This window comes from Meleagris gallopavo, chromosome Z, assembly GCF_905368555.1.
Source record: "Meleagris gallopavo chromosome Z, MGAL_WU_HG_1.1, whole genome shotgun sequence".
In the NCBI taxonomy this organism is placed as follows: domain Eukaryota; kingdom Metazoa; phylum Chordata; class Aves; order Galliformes; family Phasianidae; genus Meleagris; species Meleagris gallopavo.
The window spans coordinates 39,729,332-39,755,966 of NC_139435.1; the positions used below are offsets into that span (position 1 = coordinate 39,729,332).

At 38.4% G+C, this 26,635-nt stretch overlaps 1 protein-coding gene and 1 long non-coding RNA gene across 9 annotated transcripts in view; both read right to left on the bottom strand.

Annotated features, from left to right (window-relative positions):
* Positions 1 to 26,635, bottom strand: part of FRMD3 (FERM domain containing 3) — a 152,640-nt gene that overhangs the window by 96,479 nt on the left and 29,526 nt on the right. The gene's annotated exons all lie outside the window — the stretch shown is intronic.
* LOC104915102 (uncharacterized) lies at positions 16,112 to 19,565 on the bottom strand. Of its 2 annotated transcripts, none has more exons than XR_796242.3 (3): positions 19,382 to 19,565; positions 19,096 to 19,225; positions 16,112 to 16,716 (listed from the first exon to the last, which is right to left on the bottom strand). It is a non-coding gene; the product is annotated as an uncharacterized LOC104915102 (long non-coding RNA). The 2 variants fall into 2 exon arrangements; XR_014880394.1 differs by having other exon boundaries at positions 18,848 to 19,225.

Consider the following 26,635-nt stretch of genomic DNA (forward strand, 5'->3'; position numbering starts at 1 on the left):
TGACAGCTCAGACTTTCAGACTACCATGAGAAATTTTTTCTTACTTTCAAAAACACATGTATAAGAAGAATTTTGAGACAGTTTAATAAACCGCTCTAATTCAATAAATAATTTAGTTTTTGAATTGCATTTTTCAAATTAGTTCAAATGCTGATTTTTTGCTGTGCAAAGAAAGACAGTACTTTTAAGTTATTTATTATGTATCACAAACCCAACTCTGCAAATCCGATTGGTTTTATTTTTAAAAATTCAGAGTTTAATTCTGCAAAAGGTCAAATATATCCATAATTTCACATTTCATGAAGACAGAACAAGCTCAGAGCCACAAGGGCAGAAAAAGGAAAAGGAAAAGAAAAAAGAAAAAAAAAAAAAACACAACCCAAAGCATTTTGCAATTTCAGGTCTCAGACTACCACACAAGCTGTTTGTACATCACAGAAGGACCTCTTCATGCTAATTTATGGACCTACATCTTGTACACAAATCCCAAAACAGAATGAAGACTTTCCCTTGTTTTGGTCTCAATAAAATTCAAGGTATATATAGCATGATCAAGAGTCACTACTTCTTGTCTTTGCCTTTGCACAAACATGTTTAGCTTTTTCTCTCAACCTGAACTTCTTGTGTTTTCAGTGCACTAACCTCAAAATGCAGCACTGTGAATCATGCAGATTTCTGAAGATCTGAAATACATGCATGTACCATGTTAATATCACATGCATACTCAGTGGAAAGAATACAAATACACAGAGCTTATTACCAGCAACTACAAGGAGTGTTAAACTTCAGGAGCATGGGGATCAGCATTTGTAGGATCCTGAGATACACATAGGAGCTACCAAGGACAAAATATCTGATATAGAATGGCCAGATCACTTCAACCTCCTTGCAGAAGCCTTAGAAAAGTTCACTATATTCCCAAAGGGAAGAGAAAAAGTAGGTTTGTCCCCAGTTATCAATTCATGTAGTCATGGAAAACTGAGCATTATTCAGTGGAAGGTATGAACTTGCACCAGCAAAACATGAGGAATGGCATCATCAAGGCAAATGGATTTCTCAGTATGAATTAATTATGCAACGAAACAGAAAATTGTGGCCTCAGCTCTTCATTCTCCGTTCATGTAAACCAAAGACATCTATGTATTAATTTCTTTAGTTATGATTAAGTTTAAAGCTTTCTGGAGATGAAAAGCTAATTAATTATTTCTGCTTTTATGCTCATTAGTTCAAAAGTAAGATGACCAATGAATTGCATAAATTTTAAATATTTTATAAGTTACAAGGCTTTACAATTTGGTTTCTAAGGGAATTTCACTGAAACTGTATGACTACTCTGTTTTGTATGATCCTTGTAATCTCTAATCGTTCTTTCCAAGAAATGACAGTCTTTCATATTTATGTTTTGGCACATCTAATACTTCCAAAGAAGCTTCAAATGAGTAAGTGCGCATTCTTGGTCAAGGTCTTTGCAGTTAGCACTTTAATAAATTTAATTGATAAACCTCTGAGGGTTTATTTAAATATTGTTGCCTACAGCTGAAAAATAAGCCATTTAGATAAAACAGTGTAACCAAAAAATGGAGCACTTAGAGTATCTTTTCATCACTATATATAAGATAAAGCGAATAGGTTTTGCATGTGTGATTTATGCATTAAATGAGGGACTGGAAAGTATCCCAATTCAAAGCAGCATTCTCACCAGTATTGCAGCCATGCCCTCCATGCATTAACTCTAATGGCAGAATAACAGGAATTGTCCCGTAGTTTTGTGCATTTCAGTGATCCACCTACCATTGTTTCTTCATCAGTTCTCCTCCGGGTGTTATACTTACAGAAATAGCTAATGTGGAACAGCATATTCTCCACAGCTCATAGCACCTACCAGACCTTGCTCTGACCTCAAAAGCAGATATCTATTTCTTTCATTAAGTTCCCTGTAAATAATCACAGAATCACAGAATCGTAGGGGTTGTAAGGGACCTCCAGAGATCATTGAGTCCAAGCCCCTGCCAAAGAAGGTTCCCTACACCAGCTCACACAAGTAGGTGTCCAGGTGGGTCTTGAATATCTCCAGAGAAGGAGACTCCACAACCTCCCTGGGCAGCCTGTTCCAGTGCTCCATCACCCTCCACGTAAAGTTCTTGCACACATTTGTGCAGAACTTCCTACACTTCATTTTCTGGCCATTTCCCCTTGTCTCCACACACTGCTGAAAAGACTCTGGCCTCGCCACTCTGTCCTTATTTCAGTAAAAAATTGACTGGATCCAAAAAGCTGATTATTAGCACTGAAAAATGTCTGCAATATATGCAGTCACTCTTCATGCTCCATGCTATTCTCTGTATTTTGGTTTAAAATTTACTCTAAACAAATACATTCTTAGTTTATAAGCCTGACTACTTTTCTGTCTCATGTGGTGATGCTTAAGTCCTTATGATTCCTCTTGATTAGAGCATGCACTAAGCTGAATAAAATGTGTTCAGACACCTAGAAAAGCTGCAAGATAGAGAAATCAGAGGGACAAAAGGAAAAAAGAAATAAACATTTTCACTCCTATTCCATACTGCTTCTTTAACAAGCAGAGGAGTGGTAAAGTGCAACCTAAAGGAGGTCTACAACAAGCTTCTGTGTTTCAGCTTCTCATCTCAGGGACCGCTGAGGCCTCATTCAGGCATGGGACGAAACTCGGCTCACTACTGTAAGCCCAGAGCTACTTCATCGCCTCTATCCCTACACCGCAGTGGAGTAGATAAGCAGTATAAGAGCACTGTACTAAGAGCTGAGCCAGTCTGAGTTCAGGCCACTAACTAGAATGAACATCTGCTTCTACAGTACAAAATAAATTGATAAAATAAGCCTAGCACTTCAAGCAGCCACTTACTATACAGTCTACAGCCATTCAGCTCTGGGCCAGAATGGCTACCATTATATGAAAGCAAAACATACTTATTACATCATTGCTACATGCACAAAAGAGCACAGGTACACTGATTAGTTCTGATTTATTCATAGCATAACAGCTGTATCCAGTACAATGTTTCTTGACGCTGTTTTAGTTCTAGTTAATGCACAATGGCTACAAGAAGCTATTCATTAGCTGGCTTCATCAATTTATTTTCAATCTTTTTTTAAAGAAAAATATTGTCTTCTGAAAATATGTACAACAGTTAGGTTCATAAACATACAGTCTTTTAAAATACTCAACCATTAAAACAACAGTCCAGAAGACATTAGATGAAAACTAAATTTTCATTACTTATCTGAAGTACATTTCTTCTATTGTTTTAGAAGAAAGGCTACAGACTTCCAGAAAGTCCGACTTGTGCAACATTATGAGCATCCAAGTAAATTTTACACAAGCAGGGAAGAATTATCACATTGACTTGCTTGTCTAACCCAAGCATAAAAGAGCCATCTCCTGTGTATATGAGTAATTATTTTCCAGTCTGCCTGTCTCTATCTCAGGGTTTTAGCCTTGTGATAAGCAGTGTATCAGTGGTAATATCGCAGTACAGAATATGATGAAAACAACCTCATGGATTAGTGTTCTCTGGGCCAGTTTTCAAAAAGCTGCAGTCACCATGGGACTAGTATGAAAGCTTAAGGCAATAGAAAGTGAAAGGAAAAAAGTCTTCAGCGCCTACTCCCTTAAGGAAATGAGATAAAACAAGAGGAGGAAAAAAAAAGAGAATACCCTTCTTGTTCTTCCGAGAAACTGAAAGGTTTGCAGGACTGAAGTCCTCCCTCCCCACATTTCTTCCTCTTTATTTGCAGACTCACTATAGTAGGCTTTTCTGTCTAGAGTGATTATTTAATATTTTCTGCAACAAAAAATAAGGAGGTTATTTAAATCCTTGTACTTACAAACCGTGCACTAGATTCCCATTGGTCTATCCCAAAGCGCACAATTGTACAAGTAAGGAAATGAAGATGCTGAGATGGAACATGTTTCTAGTAGAAAAAGAACTAGAAATAAAATAAGCATGAAAACAGGTTTCCCTTTTTAAAAATGTTTACTTAATAGGATATATAAATTGAATGAACAGTACTGAATGATTGAAAATTCATCTCTTAAACATTACAGTTGTTTCCTCAGAGATTAAGAGACTGCCTTGTGCTTTCAGATTCAGCAGATCAAGGACAATGAATTTCCTAGTAAAAGCAATTGGTATGATATAATCCTTTCGAAGGATCTGTATATGGATAAGAGCTGCAGAAGCCTGATTAACCAAGACCTCCATTACATTAACAAATCAGCCATTTATCGCAATGTTGCAAAATAGATGTAGAAAGTTTTGCAGTCCTTCACTTCAGAGCATAATATAAGGCCATATCATTGTCACTCTGCATTTCTAAAGCATTAATGGATTCATCATTCTCATGGTATCTCTGTGATGGAAATTACCACCAAGGAAATCAAGGTACTTTGAGGCTGGTTTTAGAAGCTGAGATTGAGATGGGAACATGCAGCAGTGAGAACAATCTTCACTTGCTCTTGGTAGAGGCAAGTCCAGTACCTGCCTACATCTCACACTCGCATCTCACACCTGGCACTCAAACTAGAGAAACTGGAATTCTTCAAAATTTTTGAAAACCACAAATACTATCAGATGTTTTCCTAAACTTAAGTGAATTAGCTGAGACTCAGTCTTTACGCATAATCACATCCCTTCTCCTCTTCTGTGTGCACTATAAACCTGTGAACTAAACAAATACATCCAGCAGGCTGCCAATGCAGACAGACCTCTATTGCTCAACAGTGTAAGTTCATATTTACTCATATGCTCATATCCCTAACTTTATTCTCCTCCATACCAATTTTGGTCTCTATCAGCTCACAGCACCAAGCCTGTTCAACTCATTTTCAATGAACCCCAGAAGAATAATGTTTTGCAGAAAAGCAAGTTTGCGTCCCCAGCTGACATTCCTGCTTGTTTCCCAACCAGTCTGGCTAGTAGCAATGTGACATAACACGACCTTTATTCATCTGCTTATAATATTCTTTCAGAAACATCCATGAACAAGGAATTCAATCCCTGTTAAAAATACCATGGAGATCACATTTAACAGGAATAAAACAGAAGACCACTGTTCTTTAACAGGACAATAGAGGAATGTGTCCTCTTGCTTTCATACAAGCTCCGCCAAACTCTTCTGGGGCGTAGGGATAAAAGCCTCCCACCACTTATTCAACATCCCACTTGCATACCAATTTTCGTGTGTAAGCACAAAAAGTTAACTCCTGCAGCCCTGTACTACCACTGTGCTTTTCAATTTAAGTTTTGCAGATTTTTTTTTATAAATACATGGGATTTTATAAATACATGGGATCTCTCTTAATCAGCAGTACTGTGATGCACTGTATCAGAAACTTCCTATTTTAAGGACATAAAATATCATGTTCCTCCTAAATTAATGTCTATACTGCCTAGAAAACTGCAGATTTTCACAGGAATTGAAGTGCATGTTAAAAAATATGCAAAATTAATAAGTAGCAGGTATATAAACCGCTTGCTTCAGTAAGGTTTGAATAAAAGATTTATTTCCTTGTTGTATTCCCCTTCCCTTCCTTGAAAGCACTACACAATATTTTTGCCAAATAAACTACACACAACAACACTGGTGATAAAGTAGCAGTGAAGTATCAGCTTTACATTTTTATAATTCCTTGCTTCACAGAGAATTAGTGCTATATTTTATAAGGGAGAAGGAAGGAGAAGAAGGGGAAGAGAGAGAGAGGGAGGGAGAAGAAAGAAAAGGTTTAATACCATTCCCCTTTGTTCTATCACTATCAAAGCATGTAAAAAGTCAGACCCCTTCTGTTTATGAGCTCCCTTCAAGTACTGGAAGGCTGCAACAAGGTCTGCCTAGAACTTTCTCTTCTCCCGGCTGAACAATCTCAGTACTCTCAACCTTTCTTCATAGGAGAGGTGCTCCAGCCCTCTGATCATCTTATGATCATCCTAGTGGCACTCCTCCAGAACCACTGCAGCAGCTCCACATCCTTCTTGTACTAGAGGCCCCAGGCCTGGACACAGTAGTGCAGGTGGGGTCTTACAAGGGCAAAGCTGAGAGAGACAATCACCTCCCTTTTCCTGCTGGCAACCCCTCTTTTGATGCAGCCCAGGAGACGGCCTTCCAGGCTGCAAGTATGTGCAGATATGCCCGCCCCCCATTTAATTTCCAAATTCATACCGGATTCTTTCAGCAGCTTTGTGGTTTAAAACTGTTCCACATTGTATAGCAACAGGTTTATAGCCCATTTGTAAACAACTTCAACTACTGTATTTGGCTTTCAGAACTCTTGGACAAGTTACTAAATCCCAAGTCTCATTTTTAAGGCAGAACTGTTTCACAATAAAGAACTTTCTGTTTAGTTACTTGCTTTTCCAAAATTAATCAATACATTTCATTCTAATCTGGAAGTTTAACATCTCTTAAATGATTCCTGAGTGCCAGCAGCAATTCACTGCAAACAGCTGTTCAACTTCTAACTTAACCTGTGAAGTATCTTTGAAGAAATACACTGCATCAAACACTAATCTACATCAACCAATAACAAGATTAAAAATACATCAAAACAGAAACTCAAAATTTAATTAGGATGAAGAGGCTTATCTTCTCTCCCAACCCTCCTACTTACATTCTCAGGAGCTGTCACTAATGACTATATGCAAAATAGCTTTTCATACCCATGGATGTAGGAAATGTTTATTCCTGACAAATGTGACAAAGCCTATATGTATAAAACCCTAAAGCATAAGTAAATCTCCAAGAGCCACAGTTACATCAGAGTTTTTCACAACCGACAGAGGCAAAAGAACGAATGACTGTAGTGTACTTTTCTTACAAAAGTTAAAAATAAGAAGACTGCATGAGGTCTAGCCACAAAACTAAAAGAATAAGTATCTATCTATAAAAACAGAAAGAACTATGCTTCTATCAATGATGATTTCAAAAAAGAACATAAAATAGAAGAGCAGCTTAAATTTGAAGACACTGGAACTGATTAACATGAGATACATCCAAAACACATGGTAATTCTGAGCACAAGAAGAATGATATCCAACATATTAAAAGAACTTTACGTACAGCATCTCCAGCAAATATTATTAAATATCACCACTAATAAGGTAACTGAAAAATAGAATATGCAGTACTCTGTACTTTCTAGGACAAGCAGTATGATGAGACAGACATGGTTTAGTAGTAACAGGACAAGGGAGAACAATTTTGAGGTAGAAGAGGAGAGATTTACATTAGAGGTCAGAAGGAAACTATTTACTCAGGGGGGAGTGAGGCACTGGCACAGGCTGCCCAGAGAAGCTGTGGATGCTCAATCTCTAGAGGCATTCGAGGCGAGGTTGGATGGGGCCTTGGGCAGCCTGATCCAATGGGTGGCAACCCTCCCTTCAACAGGGTGTTGGAACTGGATGATCTTTAAGGTCCCTTCCAACTTAAACCATTCTGTGATTCTACAATTCCATGGTGATATCACTGTATGCATTCCATACTCAGTGTTTGTTTTACCTCCCCATTCTGCCTCTCCCTATGAATTCATCTTTTTAATGTATGTGACAGAGGTTAAATATTTCATGTACATTCTCAAGAACAACAGTTACAGGACAACACAAAAATCTAACTGATCAAACTGAAAGATCTCACCAGCTCCACTAAAACTGCTATGATATCAGAATGAACAAACATGACTATATTACGCAGAGGGATTGCAGAAGATGAGATTCTTATGGTAAGATATATGGAATTTGAATTACCTAACATCAAACAGCTGAGACATGCTTAAAACACAGGCAAATACCACTACTTGCATTTCAGTATATACTCCTTTGTTGTACTCAATTTTGTACTTTTTCCACTTGGCCTTCAAAAGCATTTACCTTATTAAAATAAGTATCACTAGTTCAAGTAACAATTCCTGCTTTAATAACATTTAAAAAAAGAAAAAGGGGGGGGGGGATTGTTTACTCTTTTTTTTCTCTTTACTAAAAGTGAAGAGACCCAATACATTGTCCCTGTGGAATTCCCTATGCAGGATACTATCCTCAACTATCTGCTTGAAAGAATTACAGACAGCTAGGTAACAAGTTGAAAAAGCTAGAATTAATTTTGCAAAGGCAATGACATTTTCCTTTTACTCATGAAGATATATTAATCCATAAATACCCCTAGCTCCTCTGTAGTGATCCCTTTCAGCAAATCAGATCTTTTGTTTACCCCAATCATCCAACCCTTTGCAAAGCTGTCAACTGTAGGAATGCAGTGACATACTCCGAGGTCACTTCTGAGGGATACAGGATATGCAGACTGAAATTGCACTGAGACAAGCCTAACCATTTCATTAAACCATCATTATTAGGCAGATTTCAAATTTGCAGGAAAAAAGCACACACTTTACCAAACTGCCTTGTTAGGGTATTTTTTCAGAACATCCTTGCTGAACTTGCAACCAGATTGAATGTGAGGAGCTGGATGGATCTGTGCATCTCCCCTATCTTACCTTTCAGGACTAACAGTAATGCAGAGCCCATGTCTACACAAGGCAGATCCGAACAATAGTCACAAAAGGTGCATTCAGATACGCATCTGAGTTTTCACAAACCATTCTGAGATCTGCAAGAAGTAAAAAAGTGTAGAAGCTGGTACTCAGAAGCTCAACAGTAAGTCTACATGTGTTCATGAAACAAACACGGACATATTTTCACTCCACAGCATGAAATAGGAAGTCTAGGAATGTGTTCATAACATAAAGTAGTACAGTTTTGCCTATTGTCAGTCATTAATAGATTGACCAGGGAAGTGGTAAAGTCACTGTCCCTGGAGGTGTTCAAGAAACACACGTTTGTGTACATGGGGCACTGAGGAACATGATTATTGGGCACTGTATTGGTGGGTTGCTGGTTGGACTAGATAATTTCAGAGGTGTTTTCCAATCTTAAAGATTCCATGATTCTACGATTACTCCTTTCTCACTCCACTACAGAAAATATTTTTTGCTTGAGAGACATTGAGAGAAAGTGAGAAAGTGAGAAAGAAAGAGAGGAAGGAGGGGGGGAAAGAGAGAGAAAATGAGGGAGAGACTAGTTCTAGCCAAAGGATGCTTGTCTTGGTGAACAAAGAACAGACAAAAGTCTTGTTCTTGGTTACATCCCATGGTAGATAATTTTCATGCTCAGATGGCTGATTGCAGCTTTAAGCTAATGTTCACCTGAATCTTTCTACCTGTGCACATTCTGCATGTCAACTTGCCATTTTGCTGTGCAGGGACTACAACTGCCCCAGAAACTGAGACTTGCATGCTTAGAGAAGCAGGTTCTAAGGAGCCATATAGGACTCCTAGAATGGCTTCTGATAAGATCAATCTGACATCTGCTTGTCTTGGGAAAGCTTCTTCTCCTCTTCACACACAGAATCACACACAGAGTTGCAGAGGTTTAGAAGGGATCTCAAGACCAACCCCTCTGTGAAAGCAGTTTCCCTACACACAAATAGACATCCAGATGGGTCTTGAATATGTCCATAGGAGTAGACTCCACAACCTCACTGGGCAGCCTGTTCCAGTGCTCAATCTACCTTGAAGATGTTCTTTCACATTTTTTTAAGGAAAACACTGAGGCTGAACACTCTTGAGCTTCAATCAGCTGGTACTGTAGAAACTGGACTTCGGTAGAGAATAAGCCCTCCACCAAGCTTCATCTGTCAGTAGTGTTTCTTGAAGCAACTATGACCTTTTTTGGATGTCAACAGAGATGCCCTGTCTGCAAATTGTCTCCAGGCTTAAAATTGCACCTGCTCCTTCCTGCCACACACTTTCTTTTTCATCTCAAGTCCTGTTGGAAGTGTTACTAAAGATAGCTGAGCAAGAAACAATAAATGGTTTTGAAATATAACACGAACTATTACAGAAAAGTTGTGCGTAATACATACATTGCGCAGAATGTAATGTCTCTTATGTCTTTCCATGCAAACTATCAAGTACAAGATACAAGGAGCACAATAACACTGTTGGATAAGAGCAAATTCTGAGGTACAAGACACTGTTGGCCTATGGAGCCATAACCATCATCTATCCATTTTCACCACTGATAAACAAGAGACAGCATGCCACACACATAAAAATCTGCACAGTCATCTGGAACATGGCTTGTGTTTCATATTGCTGTCACCATTCCTGAGACACACCACTCACATCACTGTGCTAACAACTACAATTTGGTCTCTAAACATTCAGCAAGCATCAATGAATGTCAATGAATGCCATTTCTTCCACATGGAAGAATTAATTTCCACACACTTCCATTCCAGACTCCATTGTATCACACTACCCCTCTGCTGCCATCAGTCACACAGCAACAAAATGTGATGGAGTACTGGCAGAAAGGTTCAACTGCCATACCACCAACATCTGCCTCTGACATGGGCCAACATAATATAACAGAAGGCATTGCTTTTGGAGAAACCTTCACATATTAGTTACAGAGAAGAAAAAAATTCCAAAGCAGCAGTAGCATTTTAGAGTGCATTCTTTAGGGGATCAATTATCTTCTGAAATAAATTACCACTTTATAGAAAACTTTGGGACAATCATCTCATCCCACTCAGCACCCAAAATCACCCATACTTGTGTTTCTTCCACAGAAAAGAACATTCTCAAAATGACCTGCAAGGTTAAGGAGCACTAATACAGGGCAAGCAGAAATCTCAGACGTACTTCTGCAATTCTGTCTCTCAGATCTGCTGGAAGACCACAAAGAATCACCTGGGTTGAAAAGGACCTCAAAGAACATTGAGTTTCAACCCCCCTGCCATGGTAGGTTGCAGAACACTAGACCAGGCTGCCCAGAGCCACATCCAGCCTGGCTTTGTATGCCTCCAGGAATGGGGCATCCACAGCCTGTCTGGGCAACCTGTTCCAGCGTGTCACCACCTTCTGTGTGAAAAACTTCCTCCTAATATCTAACCTAAACCTCCCCTGTCTTAGTTTAAAACTATTCCCCCTTGTCCTATCACTGTCCGACCATGTAAACAGTCAACACATTCCCCTTACTTGGTTCTTACAGAATCACAGAATCATGATTTTACCTTTACCTTGACATAAAGACTTTGTGTGTCATGATTATTCACCTTATTATGCAACCCCATCCTCCTCAATACGTCTCTCTGATTATTTTTCTCTGATGATTTTTTTTTTTTTTAATTATATTTTTATTTACCATTAGTTGAACCTCTGGTAGAATACCACTGCAGTGATCACTTCTCAGGATTGGATAAGAAGTAAAATTCTAACTAAAGTTATTGGGAATTTTGCCTGTAAAATCTCAAAACAAAATCCAAATTAAGAAGGTAAGCCTTTCTCTCCAGCTCTCAAAGGTGCTGGGCTGTTTAGTGTCCTCATTTCTATCTTCAGTATAAACTTCAGGATACTAAGTACAGAAACCAACCTGGAATACATGTAATTCCTAAAAAATTTAATAGTGTCCTTGAATTATAGGTTAATAACTAGTCTTAGCAACATCTAGTAGTCAGTGAACCTTAAAACAGAAGACTTCTTATTTTAAGTCCTGTTTTCTTTTCCTTCTACCCCCATGTCATTTCATGAGGCGGACCTTGCAGAAATAAAGCAAATGTGCATTCCAAATAAAAGCTTATAATCTCAGTTTCCAAACCATGTTCAGTGTTAATCTCTACTCTAGAAGGAGATTATATCAGCTAGAAGCATGTTGAAATCACAGTGTCAAAAAAGAGGCAGTAGTCCAATTCTGAAATAAAAGCATTTTGAAATATTAATGAATTTTGAAATAAAAGAATTTTCCAGTGCATCTGCTATTGTTTTTCTGATGTTTTAGCTACTGAATCCTCCTCACAGATTTTCTCAGCTGCTTTTAGGAACATTGCAAGTCTCATGTGCAATGACATTTCTCAGAAAATAGGCAGTGGCCACTTCAGACCAGGGTACTTTCATTACCAGCAACATTTCCTGTCTCTCCATTCGAGATGAGGTATAGAAGGAAATTACTGAAGCTAAGAAGAAAGATAATTTGGTTTGGGGTAGATTTTTTTTCCTACTATTTCCTGTAAGCAGCTGCAGCTTCTTCTTTTCTCAGATGCAGAGAAGGGAAAGAAAGGGAAAGTACATGCTACATTAGCAGTAGCAAAAACAGTCTCAAAATTTGGCATGTGTTGAAATGCCACAAATGCAGTTGCCAGGTAAAAATACCCCAGAAGCTCCGAACAGGACTCTTCTGGCAGAAATCAGAGGAGTGCCTGGATCAGATCCAATCTTCTATGGCTGGCTTAAAATTAGCTATACAGCTCATCTGTCTAAGAAAATCCCAGTAGAAACAAATATTGAACTAAACATTTTACCATTTTGCAGGCAAGTTTCAATTGGAAGGTGGAGTTTGCAACTGGAAAAGCTGAGCACACCTCATCTTGTCATTCTTCTCGTTATTAAATCTTTGTATCTTTGTAACACAGGCTTAACTCACAATCAATACTCAAATTCTCTTCTTCCTATTATTACTTTTTACAATAAATCATTCAATTGATTCCATTTCTTTGGAAAATTTTCTTTTCTTTCATTTAAAATGCCTTGAAAACTGAGCTTATGCACAATTGTGTTATTCACATAAGTTTAACAAGACACGACACCAAGGCCTTTCAGTCAACCCCAACAGTACATATCTTGCCCAGTTCACAACATTAAAACAGTATTACCCTTATCGAGCTAAGCAAAGGAAGAAAATCATCTCATGAGAAGTAAAGAGTCAATGAGATTAGTCTTTTCCTTTGACAAGTATTACACAGCAGATGCTGTCTTTTGCTAAAATGCAATTTGGCCACTGTTCAACTGGTCATGTCTCTGATTCCCCATATGCTGTATTTTACTTCATGTTTTTGTTAAAAACACAGAAACTTGACCTGTACAACAGCTGATCTGCCACCTCTAATGGCTCTTTCCATCAAGCCTTGCTCCCCACTGTGAAAAAGAGAAGACCCAATCACCTAGGAGAAAGGAGTCGAGTTGACTGCAGAAAACAGGCTTTTGAAAATTACCCTGAAGGTAGCAGCTCAATTCCAGCTAGTCATTTTGCTACCTGACCCACTTTTAATTGCAATTTTTACTCATGTACATCTGCTAGACCTGATCACACACAGAGGAACTGGTATGCATGAAGCTTGAGCTACCTCTTCTAAAAAAGTTGAGCGCTAAGTCCTTGCAAAACCGTTGACCTTCCCCCCACACACATCCCCCCACACCATCAGGACATTTTGATGTCTACACTAACAGTTAATTAGAACTGAACAGGAGAAGCAAGAAAAAATCTGTCTCAAGTATATTGAGGTACTTGCAAAGTATCAAATGAGCATCAGTCTGCCTCCACCCAATAGCACACTTGAATGGCTTGAGGTGCCACTGGAAAAACACTGCCAATAGATAAAAAAAAAGAGATAAATTAAAAAGAGATGATGACAGAAAAAATAGATTATTACTAAGAATGGGAGGAAACAGCTTTTCTTAAACATCATCTAACTAACATACAGGCATTAAATACAGGAAGCATCACTAATGCTGTCTTATAACTAACTTCGCACACTAAAAATAGTGTCCAAGGCAACCAGTATCCAGCAGGAGAAGGGAAAACTTTATAGTCCAGATTGAAGATAATTTAAAAAAAAGAAAACACTTAAATACATAATTTCTATATGCAATTTTATCAACAAATCACGCACATTTAGGAAGTTGGATAAACATGGGTTAAACATCTTTATTTAAGAAAGCTGATCCATTCCTTTCCTAATCATATGTACAGAAAAAAAAATTCATAGGAATGTCAACTATGCAAATATGAAGCTTTGAGAAAGTGTTATTGACACCAACTTTTTGACCAAATCAGAAATAAAATCCTAAGACATCTCATGACATCAGGATATTCAGTGAGAACACACAAGACCGAGGGACATGACCACACCTTCCTGAATCAATTTCCCAAGAAAAGAAAACTCCATTGACTTCTTTATTTGCTCATAAATGGTGAGCAGCAGTAGAACAGGATGTAGCGGGCAGAAACTAGAACACAGCAAGTTATATACTAACAGGAGGAAGAACTTTTTTGCTCTCAGAGTGATGCAGCACAGGAACAGGCTGCCTAGAAAGTCTCCTTCTGTGGAGATATTCAAGACTCTTCTTGATGCCTACCTGTGTGATCTGCTGTAAGGAATCTGTTTTTGCAGGAGGTTGGACTAGATCTCAACAGGTTCCTTCCTACAAAACTCTACAATTCTGTGATATCGTGATCTCATTTCACCTCCCCTCTTCTGAACTTGTATGCCGTTTTACAAATAAATTCATACATACATGTGTACGTATGTGTGCAAATGGCATAAATGAAAGATCAGAGAACCACAGAATCACAGACTGAGATATGTTGTCCTCCACATTTCTGAACAACAAACAAACTACGTTTAGTTTACTCAGGTTTACTACACTGTTTTCATATTTTTTAAAAACCATTTTTTAACAAAGGGGTTAATTATGATCATTCAAAAATATCCTCTGTATCTTAACAGAGATTAAATAGAAAAACAAGAAAAAGTTGCAAGTGACCACTGTTAAGTTTCTTTAAAGCTTTGAGTAGCTTTCTTAAAATCTACTTTCTGTCTACAGTACTATCTTTTCCATTCTCATTTATTTCTTAATTTTCATGCTTTATCTCAGTCATCTTCCCTTTAAATTCTTCTGGTAAGAAAGATTGATGAGTAAGCATCATTACAAATTGCTAAGAAGAGTACTGCAAATAAAGCAGAACAAATACAGCAGGAAAGAAAAAGAAGTGAAGATCAACAGCAATACCAGTAAACTGTACATTTATTTTTTTTAAACAGTATTTTAGAAAATGACAACAGTCCTTGCCAACTAGTGAGAATACTACTCTAGGCCTGCTATTTGCACATATATTTGACTTGTTTCAAACAGATATTCAGTGTTTTGAAAGCAATAGCTGATGTTGATCAATTCTGCAGTTTTTACTAGCTGCTTCTGCTTCTGCGTTTCTAACATGTTAAACCGGGCATAAAATGATTTTAAATGGCAGATTCCTGCCCACAGCCAGCCCTGTATTTTGTCAAAGCTCCAGCAATGGCCCAGATAAGCAATGCCTCTTATGTTATGGCATGAAATCCTTCTCTTGCTCTCCCATGGCTTTGGGAAGTAATTGAATTGCTCTGCTTCAGTTCCCAACTGCTTAGAAAACAGGAAGCACCTTTTGGCATTGCCAGCACAGCAACTACTCCCTGATGCCTGACCTCATGGACAGCAAATTAATCAAGCTTTACTTTCACTGGACTCATATTAATTAGGTGTCATTTGTTAGCTATGATATTCAGGGAGTAAAAACCTCAGTGACCAAGTCAGTATAATCCATAACATCATTACAAATCACCAAAAAGGACACAAAATTTTTACCAAAAGCCTGTGCACAGAGCTTGTTTGGGAAGCTGGTCCTTGCAAGCAATTTAGGAGCTGTATCCAGCCCTCAAGAAAGAAACTTAGTAATTTCTCTACAAATTGATCACTGAGAGAACTTGTATCAAGCTAAATAATTTATCTACAGTGCTTTAGGAAAGTGCATCTTAACTTCACGGCCACCTTTTATCATACCTATTCATATGCAGTAAAGAGGAAAGATGGCTTGGAGGAAGAGGGTGAGTAGGACAATGGACAAGTTAAAAAATCTTAACACATGATGGATCATATGCTGAGTGGCTCTGTTTCATGAGCCAGCAACACCACACTGAATGAAGCAATAACAACTGAAAGAAAGCATATCTGCAATTGCAAGAAGCAGATTGCCCACCTAGAATCCAGCCAGTCTCTGAAACTGAGCCAGGTTCAGCTTCTGCAGCTGAATCAGATACTCTGTCATCCTGTGCAACTCCTTTGAAAAGCAGGTTCTGGAATGAGGAGTGCACTGAAGGGCAATGCAGAATACAAGAAACAGAAGAGAAAGTAAAAATTCTCACTGTAGGTATTACTGAGCAGAAGAGATAAGGGATGAATTAAGTAGCTCAGGTTACAGAACTGTCTGTGAGGGATTCTTGCTATACTAGGCAATGATATACATATTTACATTTCAAACAGAACCAGGATTACATAAGCCAAGAAAATATTATTTATATTGTATAACTTAAAAATAATAATAAAAATAAAAAAAAGACAAAGAAATAAAATTACCATTACACATTCTAACTAAAGCACTACAGGCTGTCCAAAATACATGGCATATCTTAAATACAGCACCCACTAGCTCCACATTTCTACTTAACCTGGTCATTATGTCTGGAACCTGTCCTGGAGTACATAAAATAATGATAATCATCATCATCACTAACACCATCCAATAGTATATGAATAACAATAATCTACAAGTATAGTATCCAGCATCTATAAAGGCCATAATTATCGAGCAGCAATCAGAGCTTAGCATTTTGTTATAACTGGATCACAGAAGAAAACATATTTGAAAGAATGGCATGTAGTAAAAATCTATCAAGGATAAAAGACCACAACAGATCATTTGTTCAGTCCTTTTTATTATATTGTGGAATACTGTTTATTCACATTGCTTTTTTTTCAGAAGCTAAATTTGTCTCAGTCATGTTTAAGGCTACAGAGGTCTGTGAATTCACTCTGGCAATCTGAAAAAAAATTAAAGACAAAATATTAAAAAGAATAAATAAATAAGTAAATACGTTTCTGAACAGCCACAAACTGAAGCATCCTGGGAAAATTTGTTTCTTTATTCACAGAATGACTGTAATGGAAAACAGAGCTTTAAAATATTTATGAATGGAATATTTTGCGTTCTGTAGAAGTATATAGAGCATGCAATCAAAACAAACAAACAAACAAACAAACAAATAAATAAATAAATGTCCACAATTAAAGAGTATCAAAAAAAAGGAAGCAAATTCCCCTGGATTACTAAATGACAAAAATTACCACTAAACTAGAGAACTAAGTTTAAATATCATAAAATCATTCAAGGTTGAAAAGTCATTTATAGCCATCAAGTTCAACATTCACCTAACATTATCCATCATTAAGCCATGTCTCTAAGTACCACATCCACACACCTCTTAAATACCTCAGGGGTGAGAACTCCACCACCCTCACGGGAAGCCTGTTCTAATGCCTGACCACTCTTTCTGTGAATAAACTCTTCTTGACAGCCTTCTGTGGCACAACAGGAGACTGTTTCTTCATGCCATATAACTTGTTACCCAAGAAAAAAAAACTAACATCCTCCTCACTACTGCCTCCTTTCAGGTAGTCATAGAAAGCAATGTCGCTTCTTTCCTCCAGACTACACAAGTCCAGTGCTCTTAGCTTTTTTTCATATGTCTTGTTTTCTAGTTACTTTATAAGCTTTGTTGCTCTTTACACATGCAACCTCAGTGCAGAACTGCCAGGCGCCTAGGACATGGATAATGTCGCTTAACAGTGCTTGATATATGACCTCTTCCCCAAAGTAAGATTAATTCCCTGGAAAATAAAAAAATCTCAGCAAGCAATGTATCTGCTTTTCTCTACTCAGACACATACACCTTCTTTAAATAAACAAATGCTTTTACATCTAAATAATAATATGCGCTCATGCTTATTTACTTAGAAACCTTTGCTGACACAAGGACATCTTTGGTGGCCAGTAAATCAGTCTACAGTATTAGTATGTAGTATTCAGTGAATTTTTTTTATTACGAAACATTCAGCAGGAACTGCAAAAACTTTCATAATAATTAATCCTTTCTATAAATTACATTTCAGGACAGATTGCATGCTCCAGAATTCCACCTCTTTGGTTGAAATATGAGTGTTTGCAGTCTCCCACTTAAATAATATGCTTTACTTAGTTGTTTTATACAGGATAAATCAGGCTTACGTGACTGAAAATGGCAGAAGCAAGGTATTTGCTCTTAAAATAATTACAGAAATCCATATGCTTAATGGCTTTGATTCTTTTCAGTCTGTTCATAAACAGAGTAATACTTGAATTTCCAAAAATACTGATTTCCTACTTTTTCAGAACACTATCTTGAAAGTAATTTCCAATTTAATTCTGGCTCTCTAAGATGCTTTCACAGATCACATTGTTGTGATAAAATAAAAACCATAAAAATTAGGTCTGTCATACATTTGTGAGCCTTCTGCAAAGAAAAATTACCTACACTGAAGAGGCTGCTTTAGTAAATGTGAATAGATGAGAGCTGTACATTTTTCTCCTCCTAAGCACAGCAATTTATAGAAAAGAACACATAGCCTTGAAAATTCCCCATAAATTGATAATTCATTCTCTTTTACCAAATAACAGAGAGACTGGTCAGGGAACAGAAAGCCATACAGCAGGGCAGCCAGTGCGAGCCCTGACTTCCTTTACATTCTGAAATCAGTTACAAGCAGAGCTTCTAATTTACAGGCAGAACTCAACCCACAGTAAAAACTGCAAAGGTGGAAACACTTCCAAAACCCCCCTGTAGGCACATTTTACAGAAACAGAGAAGGATCTTCAGCTCTAAATAAGTTGAGATTCTTCTTGCTTATTTTTGCCTGTAACATCTGCATTCAAACTGGCACCACAGCCATTATACATACTGAAATGTGATGATGGCTTTAATGTGATTTACAATAGCAACTAAAAAACTGCTGACATACAACAAAAACAAATGCATTTTAATACTTGTGCTTTTTCTCTTAAAACTAATTTAGTTGATAAGCTTTAAAAACATTGACTGACATAACAATGCCATTGTACTGAGTATACATACATACCTACTTAAGGAATTATATCATTAAGTATGTATGCTTGCATGTAACAGGATGATCAGCACTCCATTCCTATCTGTGTTCTAACTGGATGAGTATCAGAAAATTCAACTGAAAGGTAAACAAAATAAATGTCTAATAATTGTGGTTGGAAGGGAATCCAGAAGATTACTTAAATGTTTTAGATGCAAAAACAACTTAGAAAACACAGGAAAGTAACGTCTACAGTGGGAGAATCAGACAATGTATCTTACTATTTTCATCCATGCTCCTTAACTTCCATATTCTTATCATCTCATTCACAGTGCTTAGGAAAAAGGCTTTCCTTGCCATCTCCTGAAGTTTGTACAAGTCACAGAGATGCACAGCCTGTACGACTGTTCACTATGGCAAATAATGGATAAAAAAATATCATTATTAGGTAGTCAGCTTTTATGCAGTCTGTCATTTTTAGCAATTCTTTTTAATTCTGTATAATTAGATGTATCAAAGATTATTGATTATTAACATACTACACAGAGAAAATGATGCAAATCATACCATTGCAGAAGCACACTACATTGTGAGTTGGAGAAGATCCACGAGGATCATCTACTCCTGGTTCCACACAGCACCACTAGAAATCCACACCCTGTGCCTGAGAACAGTGAACAAACCACTCCCTGAACTCTGGCACCTGGGGCCATGCCCACAGCCCTGGGCAGCCCATCCCATGCCCACCACCCTGTGGTGCAGAACCTGTCCCTAACCCCTACCCACTCCTCCCATGACACAGCTCCATGCCGTTCCCTCGGGCCCTGTCGCTGTCACACAGAGCAGAGCTCAGCGCTGCCCCTCTGCTCCCTCTGAGGAGCTGCAGCCTCCATCAGGCGTCCCCTCAGCCTGCCCTGCTCTGGGCTGAACACACCCAAGGACCTCAGCTGCTCCTCACACACCTTGCCCTCAGACCGTTCACCATCTTTATAGCCCTTCTTTGAATTGTCTCTCATAGTTTTATGTCTTTCTTCTATTGTGGCACCCAATGCTGTAGGTGAGCACAGAGCAGGGCAAACAGCCCGTCCCCTCACTCACTGGCAATGCTGGACCTGCTGCACCCCAGGTACAGTTGGCCCTTTGGGCTGCAAGGGCACACTGCTGGCTCATGTTCAGCTTGCTATCAACCGCAGCTCCCAGATCACTTTCCACAGGGCTGCTCTCCAGCCTCTCATCTCCTACTCTGGAAATATAGCTAGGGCTGTCCATCCCTGGTGCAGACTCTGGCACTTGCTCTTTTTAAACTTCATCTGGTTGGTGTTTGCCCAGCACTCTAATTATGGCTAGCAACTTTGGATTACTGACCTCTGATGATAGTGGGATAGTTTATAACTTTGCCTTTTTCCTTCACTGCGCCTCAAACACAGGGACAATCTTACCACCACTACCACAGCAAATTCCCCTTCATTATTTATTTGCATCACACTTTGATATAGTCAAATATCAAATAGACATAAAGCAAACAGCTTCAGTGTGCTGACTGCTTGCAAAAGCCTGTCTTCATGAGAACTATGCAGCCTCATACAAATTATTTATTTGGTCTGACAAGATATCAGAGTTGTTACGTAAAATTAACTTTCAAAGCTGACTGTGATGCTCATGTGATTTTGGGAGCACATACTCAATCTCTCATAAAACCAGTACTGACTGTAATAGCTGTAATATTTTTTTAAAATTGCCCAGATTTCAAGACTATCAGTAGAAGACATGGATATAGCATCCCAAATCTCTTTTCTGTTAAATCTAGAAAAGCAGGCTCAGAAACTACTTTCATTATAACACAACACAGTCATTTTTTCAAGAAAATTGCCCTGGTCATTTTAAATGTATTAAAATTATAAGCAAGTAGATAGATTTCAGAGCTACTACTTTTAAGTTTTATGCATAAGCAGTTCCAGATTCCAAGCAATATTTGGGAAACAATGGTGACTGCTATATAGATTCATAGAATGGTTCGGGTTAGAAGAGACCTTTAAGATCAACTAGTTCCAACCACCTGATATAGGTAGTGACACCTCCCACTAGACCAGGTTGCTCAAAACTCCATCCAGCCTGGCCTTGAATGCTTCCAGTGAGGGGGCATCTACAACCTCACTCTTCCAATGCCTCACTACTTTCACAGTAAATAATTTCTTTCTAATATCTTGTCTAAATGGTTTAAAACCATTTCCCCTTATCCTGTTGCTTCCTGCCCTTAGAAAAAGTCCCTCCCCAACTTTACCATAGGTCCCCTTCAGGTACTGGAATGCTGCTATAAGGTCTTCTCATGCTGACAGACTCTCTTGGGCCTGCTACCTGAGTCCTGCTTCTTCCTCCTAGATTGGCTCTGCGACTTCTTCCTGCTACCTGCTTGCTGCCCAAGGCCGGTCACGCTGCTGCACTCCCCTCCCTGCTGCTTTTGCCTCAGACCTTCGAAACAGCATGCAACAGGACCACTGCTGGATCCTGGTGGTGACTATGCCCGCTTTAGTGATTCTCGCTTCTTTAATATCTTTTTTATCACTCTCCTCTTCCCTATCTCCCGGATTGGGATTTATAATAAACTGGTTGGACCAACATTTGAACTGTCGTTTCTTAATCTCATGCCAAGTATACATATATTAAAAGAACCTCATCTCTCTCCTATAAATTGGAGCGAGACAACAACCCAGTATACAGTTGCCCTTCAGAGCTGCAAGCACACTGCTAGCTCATCAATCGACAGTCCCAAATCCATCTCCTTGGGGCTGCTCTCAAGCCATTCTCTGCCCAACCTCTATCTGTGCTTGAGATCACCTCAACCCAGATACAGGACTTTGCACTTTGCCTTGTTGAACTTCATGAAGTTGGCATGGGCCCACTCTCAAGCCTGTCCAGGTCCCTATGGATAGCAATAGCATCCCTTCCCTCTATCCTATCAACTGCACCACTCAGCTTGGTGTCATCTGCAAACTTGTTGACGGTGTCCTCGATCCCACTGTCCATGTTACCTACAAAGATGTTAAATAATACCAGTCCCAACACTGATCCCTGAGGACTGCCACTCGGTCTCCACTTGGACACTGAGCCGTTGACCACAACTCTCTGAACGTGACCATACAGCCAGCGAATAGTTCATCTACCAAATCTATTTTTCCCCAGTTTAATGACCAGGACATCATGCAGGACAGTATCAAACACTTTGCACAAGACCACATAGATGACATCAGTTACCCATGTAAATAGCGTACATTCTATATACCCTAAATCATATTTATTTTATTGCATTCAGACCATCCAGTTGGTCTGTTCACCTTAATGCACTTTGGAGGATTTCTGGAAAAGGAGCTAACCAGTTTTCCGAATTAAAATCTCTATACATTAACTTCTGTATTTGTTTCTCAACCTGAGCCTTTGAAGTTTCACACTTGAAAAATCTGCTCCATCCTGCAGGATGTTTTGCATTAAAGAGTTGGTTTTAACTGATGTCACTAATTGGCTAAGCAAATAATAGCTGTACACACCTTAATCTAAATAGATAAATTTTGTGTTTTACATATTATTCATGTTATATTTTTGCCAGGAGATATAAAAGCTATAGGAGGAAAAGGGCAACATGTATTAGCTGTAAAGCAGTACACATTATTCTAACTTCTCTAAACCCTTTTTATTAGAAGCTGGACAAGCATGACCCATCCAGTTAGTCACATGACAGTGTAACTGGTGTCAGTGCATTCTGGAGTACTTGAACTTCAGTGGCATTGCAGTCAAAAAAACTGTTTCAATGCATGCTTTCCACTAACATGGAATCTGTCAAGTAGTTAGTTATCAATGATGAAAAAAGAAACACCTTTTAAATACTCAAAAATGTTTTGTATATAATGAAAGGTATTTATATCTGCATTTCCCATTCATACTTTTCTGGTGTCAGCAATAAGGACAGCAGTATGCATACGCTTCTTATTGTCCAATAAAGTTGAGGAGAAATCTCTTGCAAGTAAGAAAGCCACATACATAATTTAGGTGTGCCATATTAAATCTTCCAAGCAGTATCTCTGAGTAATTCATGAATACTGGAGTAAGAAGTCAACCTGTTTTCTGTAACATTTTTAGTGAAGAATTGAAAAGACAGTTTGTTGGCATTCTTTACCACACAATCCTTTATCACATTATATAATCATTTAAAAGACAACTGTGAAATGTTCATTAAAAAGTATTTAAATTCTTTAGCTTATTAGTTTTCTAACAGATCTGTCCCCTACATTGAAGTCCTTCCACGTTGATGTTTAAGCTGGCTGCCACATTCCTAAGGACTTTTATCTAGTGTGATTTTAAACTAAATTAATCTAGTCTAATTCAACTACAGCTAGTCAAATTCCTGATGCAAAACAACAGAAACATTTACATGATTTTTCTAAATTCGTTTTCCCTAGTACTTCAACACTGCTTTTTTTCCAAAGCAGCAAATCACACTGGAAGGTAATAAGCAGCTCATCAGCACTATTAACCTATTGCAGTGTTATCTAAAACTGTTAAAACCCTAGGTTCTGCATACCAGAAGTTTCATACTAGAGATGTCAACCTTTCTCTTTTTTCAAAGAACTTAACATTATTTCAACCATTAAAAGCTGTTGATTGTATTAACAATCAAACCATTCATGGTCAGAGTACACATAATTTGTTGGACAAAAATATAGCAATTCTGTAGTAGCTGAAGAGCTCAAAAGAGCTGAGTCTATCTTTAAAGTCTGTAGATATCGGTATAGACAAGCCAAAAACAAGATAAGCCTAAATGTAGGTGACATTATCCACAAGGTGGTGATCCTCCCAGCACACAACTGAATGAGAAAATGTCATGCTGGATCCTCCATGCCAAATCCAAACCAGAAAAGTATTACGCATCATTTCTTAATTGAAAATTGGATGCTTCTGATAAATATCCAGAGATTTATTACCTTCTTGGAAACACAATCATTGTAGAGTACAACCATCTTCACAGCGCTTGCATCCTTGGCCTGTCAAAGAAGGCTTTCAAAAAGCTCTTAATTGCTTAATAATTTTTGAAGAATGACGAAGCTGATGTTCTACTAACAGTCACCTACTTTGTTTCTCAAATCACATCCTTATTACAAATAATCATTATTCCTCCTAGCTCATATGTAGACAAGGATATAATGAAACAAGACATTATTTTCTTACAGTCATTTTATAACTCGGTTATCCCTGTATGACAACCTTTGGCTTTGCCAAATAAAATTTAGCTCACCTGGTATTTTTTCCAGATGCTGATGCAAAGATCTTTTCCCTAGTTTTTTGCTTCCCTACTTTACTGCTTCAGGCTGTCCCTTGTGCATCCCCCTACCAATTTCATTATTTCTACCAATTAGTCTTCATTCATCAGTCCTCAGCTGTAATTCACCTCTATTTATCAGGACCCTCTCACCTCCTTGTATTCTTCCTGCTAGAGGAGAGAAGACAGAAATCAGTGACATCTTGACAATCCCAGTCTTCTTGAACTTCCAGAACAAGTAATTTTGTGTTTCTTCTAGGTTAAGTCCTTCAGTCAGAAAAGAAGGAACACAAAATACACTCCATTATAATCTTCTAAACCTGTTTTATTTGAAATAATGACAACATGCTGAGACCATCTCATCATGTTCTTCAGCAGTATTTCTTTGCATGCCTGGGCTCACCTAAGCAACAGTCCTACACCAAGGAAACTTTCCTGCATTTGAAAATTTAGTAGGTTACTCTCTAACTCAGTGAATACTGTCCAAATGTAACACATAAAACTGTACGAACTTGCCATGAACTTACAGAACACAGAACTTCAAGTTACTTCTCATCTAGAAGTAACCTGTTTTATTTATTTGATTCACTGTGGGTTGTCTATGACCTCAGGCATTCCTTGGAAGTGTATTTTACATTCTGTTTGCACAGCAAAATGGGGTCCCTATCCACACCCTAGACTCTCTTAACACAGTGAACACTGTTATCACCACTTATGGAAATGCACTTCACTTGTTTAGTTCCATGAGTCAAGCTGCCTTTTGCATGCTAGCTCTAAGCTCCTTGCATTTGCTAGATTTCCTGAGATAACCAAAGCATTCGAGTTTGGGATTTTGTTTTTGAATTACAAAAATGAAGGAAGAGGCACTCTTAATTGAAGTCACTCAAACTTTTCAGACAAAATTACCATTTAAAAATGGAAAATCCTGCAAAAATGAAATGGTAATACGCTAAAGAAAAAAAAAATCCTGGCATGGAGGAAAATTACTATCAAGTTATTTAGCAAGGAGATAGAGCTTGTCTTTGCTGAATTTTGAGTGCTGTGGTCTCTATTTGTACTCCTGAATGATTATCTTGAAAATAATACAGCAAACATGATTCCAGCTACCTGAGTTATCTGAGATCTGCTGTGTACAAGCCCCAGCCTTTGCTTGTGAGAATCACAAGATGCAGCAAAGCACTGAGGGCTGGCACATGATGAAATCTTTAACAGTGAATACACCCCAGCTCTGGAGCAGTGACAATGTGGAGACAGTCTGGATGGCTACTCCTCTCCCAGGCCCTTTGGAGGGACACAGTTACCCAAATTACTTGCAAATAAGGAAAGACTATTACAGCTACACCATAATCAATGCAAGCTCAATTACTCCTCTCTAGAAAGCAGGAAAGGCTTAGGAGGAGAACAGCAAACCAGAGTAATAATTTATTTCTCCACACACTGCTATATGATGTAGAGCCCCTTGTTACTCACCTGCTCTGCAGCAGATGAGCTCCAGGTCTGGAGTCTGGTGGATGCTCCACCCCCACACCTGAAGATATAAATCCTCCTCATGAGCCTCAGTTACAGAGAGGATATTAGTATTAGTATTTCTATCCCAGATTTGGAAAGTTTGTATTCATTCTTGCAAAGTTTTTAGGGAGCTCCAAATTAAACAGTTTCCATTACAGCATGACAGCATGACAGCAACAGTAATTTTTATCCATAAAATCTAGATATGCATCTTACAGTGCACCCCATAGCAACACTAGTAACAGACATTTGAGGATTAATTCACTCATCATGGACAGTAAACATCATGGAAATAAGCATTTCTGTTAATGTCACCTTGTATTTCTCAGGTGGACTGGGCAACATGTCCACTGAGAGCCTTCTTCCCAAGAGTGGGTTCCTGAGCAACCGCTGCTCCTCATACCCCCTGTTCAATCAAATTTAAAGAATCATAGAATTGTTTATGTTGAAGGAGACCTTTAAAGGTCATCTAGTCCATCTCTGCTGCAATGAACATGGAGACCTACAGCTATATCAGATTGCTCCAGGCTTGGTCCAACCTGACCTTCAGTGTCTCCAGGGACGGAAATTTGAGCCAAAAATCCCAAGAAAACTACTATTCTATCCTGCCTGACTAGACATTCACAACAGCCTTGTTTAACACTGCTGCATTCTAGCTGCCAAACACTCTACAAAATCTCCAAACCACAGACTAGGGTGGATGGAAAGCAAGAAGCAATCTTTACCTCCATAAATTTTCATACTCTGTTATTGATAAAGACAGTCACTCACCTTACAAGGTGAAGTATGAAGTACTCCAGAAGTAATAACCCTCTATATTATTATTTTGGCCCACAGTGTCAGAAGCAGATGTTAATGATATGGCAGGAGAGGATGAACCTTTCCACCAATATTCCATTACATCTTGTTTCTGGGTAAGATATGGCAGCAGAGGGGCAGTCTGACAAAATTGTGTCTGACATAGAAGTGCATATGAAAGCAAAGATGCATCACTGAAATCCTTC